Genomic DNA, 3371 nt, shown 5'->3' with positions numbered 1-3371 from the left:
TATTTACTACATTGTAGAATAATACTGAAGACAACAAAACTATGAAATAACACATATGTAATCATGTATTAATCAAACAAGTGTTAAACAAATCAAAATATATTTAATATTTGATATTTTTCAAAGTAGCCACCTTTTGCCTTGATGACATCTTTGCACACTCTTGGCATTCTCTCATCCAGCTTCACCTGGAATGCGTTTCCAACAGTCTTGAAGGAGTTCCCACATATGCTGAGCACTTGTTAGCTGCTTTTCCTTCACTCTGCGGTCCAACTCATCCCAAACCATCTCAATTGGGTTGAGGTCGGGTGATTGTGGAGGCCAGGTCATCTGATGGAGCACTCCATCACTCTCCTTCTTGGTCAAATAACCCTTACACAGCCTGGAGGCGTGTTGGGTAATTGTCCTGTTGAAAAACAAATGACAGCGCAAACCAGATGGGATGGCGTATCACTGCAGAATGCTGTTGTAGTCATGCTGGTTTATTGTGCCTTGATTTCTAAATAAATCACTGACAGTGTCACCAGCAAAGCACCCCCACACCATCACACCTCCTTCTCCATGCATCACGGTGGGAATCACACATGCAGAGATCATCTGTTCACCTACTCTGCATCTCACAAAGTCGAGGAAGTTGGAACCAAAAATCTCCCATTTGGACATCAGACCAAAGGACAGACTTCCGTCAGTCTAATGTCTTCTGTATACCAACCCTATCTTGTCACAACAACAACTGATTGGCTCAAACACATTAATAAGAAGGAAATAAATTCTACAAACAAACTTTTAACAAGGCACACCTTTTAATTGAAATGCATTCCAGATGACTACCTCATGAAGCTGGTTGAGAGAATGCGAAAGGTGATCAAAGCTGTCATCAAGGCAAAGGGTGGCCAGTTTGAAGAATCTGAAATATAAAATATATTTTGATTTGTGTGTTATGTCATAGTTTTTTTCCGACAACATAGAAAATAGTACAAATAAAGAAAAAACGTTACATGAGTAGGTGTGTCCAAACTTTTGACTGGTACTGTATATATTTTTTAGATACCTGAAGGGGTCCTAAAATTCTAAATCAAGTAGCTAAATGACCCTTGGTATGACCATCTTAAAAGAATTCCATGTTAGCTTAGTAGAACCCCCCCACACACACACACACTTCCCCACCCTCCCTTAGACTCGTAAGGATTAATTGATGTCTTCATGACAGCCCAAGACATATACTTATTGCGTAACTATCTAAATGAGTAGCAAAGAATACTTCCTTTGATAAGATCGCTATATATTATTTTAAGTGTTATATATCGGCTGCTTCAGTATATTGACGTTGTGCAACTCTTGATTAATTCATTTTCTGAACAGCAACAAGGCACATTAATCTGCTTGGCCAGATCTTCCTCCCTTTTGTCCCTTTTGATGCACAGTTAAGTTCTTATGATTCTACCCCCCCCCACTTAAGCTCTGAGAACATTTATGTTGCACCTCATCTACAAGTCTTATTGAGTTTCTATTATTCATAATTATCTGCTAACACTACATTCATATTAGATTACTAATTATATTTTTTGATACACAGCAATTTCCTGGGTGGTGCGGCAGTGAATTCTCCATATCCTGTCTTGACAGCGTAGCCCTTTGCAGATATGAATCTATAAGTAGCCTAATTGCTAGCTATAATTCATCCAGAGTTCAAAAAGTAGTAAAGTGATGCCATGATTAAAAATGTATCCCAGATATACAGAAATCTAAGCTTCATGATGTTTGTACACCTCCTCAATTTAAATCAATATACAGGAAGAGTACATTATGTAGGCAAATCTTGTGTATTATCATGCCTTTAAACCAATATGTATAAACCCCTGGGTGATCAACATAACGCAATGTCAACTCCCAAACAACAGCTTTGGACCAAAGTGCTCAGCTTGAACTTTATATACTTTGACTCACACACACAAAGCAGCCATTTGACATCCAGAGCTATTTTGCTGGTGGGGAAATGTTGTCATGAAGAATAGCTTATTAAATGCTCCCAGTTGAAACTTGACTTTGATATGACAATCCTGAGCACACCATGTCACCACAAGGCAACACAATGAACAAATCAAACAGCACGCTAAGCTTTTATCACAAAGGAGGACACTCAACACTCAAATTCGTTTTTTTTTCCCCTTATCTTGCTCACTCTTGGAGAAGGGGAGCTTTCAGATTTTTATAGAATACTAAAATAAACTTCAATAAAGCTATTTGTCTTTGGCAAGAATCACTGTGCGTCATCAACGTCCAAGGGAGATTCAAAATAGTCAATCTCAGTCAAGACTGGGGAAGGGCGAGCTTCCACCAATATTTGTAGTTTGTGTAAATCCCAGCACAAATATGAGTACTTCTGGAACTTGTATTGGGGATTCATAGCTAAATGAACTGTCCTGGCTGCAAATGTGATGGTGCAGAACAACTCAGGCACTCTCATCACTCTCTGTCTTCTTGGCACTGGTCCCTGTTTGCTGAGTAGCTTCAAGCGACGGTCACAAATTTTGAAAATGTGAAGCTTGAAATGAGTGGCGGTCTGAAAAGTGATCTGACAAGAAGTGTCCAACGGTCATGTCTGTTAGACCACACTGGGAATTATTTACGGTGATTCTCTTTTCCCAGAGAGGGGAGATCAATCAAGGCAAATGTCTGGGCCATAACTCCTGTCTGAGACCTGTCGGCTCAAACAGGCCTTATTGTATCTCTCCACATGAGTGTCTGAGAGAGGGCTCAATTTTTGGGAGGGATATAAACCAGGCGCCAAACACAGCAAAAATATGTTACGGAAAGTACGGTAGCAGTAGGCCTACATATTTTTTCTTGTTTTTCTTGTTTGAGTGTGAACGATTGTTATGGACAGTATATGGATGGAAAGAGAATGGATAATTTAAATGAAGCTGTTGCGAGACATTCATATGCTCTAGGCTTGAGATCGAGTATTTAGTGACTGCAATGCAACCTGACCAGAAAAAATGATGTGGTTCTGTCAGTTTTATACTGTAACGGCAGAAATAGATTATTTCGCCTGGAATCATGGTGGAGCTTAGAGATTTCAAGAGAGTGGCTTACATGGAAGCAATGCTCAGTTCATCGTTTCTCAGCTTGTTTACCGTTCAGAACTAAATCTTCTCTGCAAGGGGAGCCATGCTTGATAAGTTTCACAGCAGTGTTTTGATAGTGGGCTCATCAGAGTTCTTGACAAACAGACTAGCTATGACTACACTCGGCTGTCTATTGATCTGGAAGACCAGTCACGGCTTACGAGTCGTGGAAAATACTTCTGAACCCGAGCAGCACTTTTCACTTAATAATACATTTATATATGTCATTTTCGAAAACTTGGA

Source organism: Oncorhynchus masou, chromosome 29 (genome assembly GCF_036934945.1).
Source record: "Oncorhynchus masou masou isolate Uvic2021 chromosome 29, UVic_Omas_1.1, whole genome shotgun sequence".
Taxonomy (NCBI): Eukaryota; Metazoa; Chordata; class Actinopteri; order Salmoniformes; family Salmonidae; genus Oncorhynchus; species Oncorhynchus masou.
The sequence above is the reverse complement of the archived record's forward strand: the minus strand, read 5'-3'. Positions refer to the sequence as shown.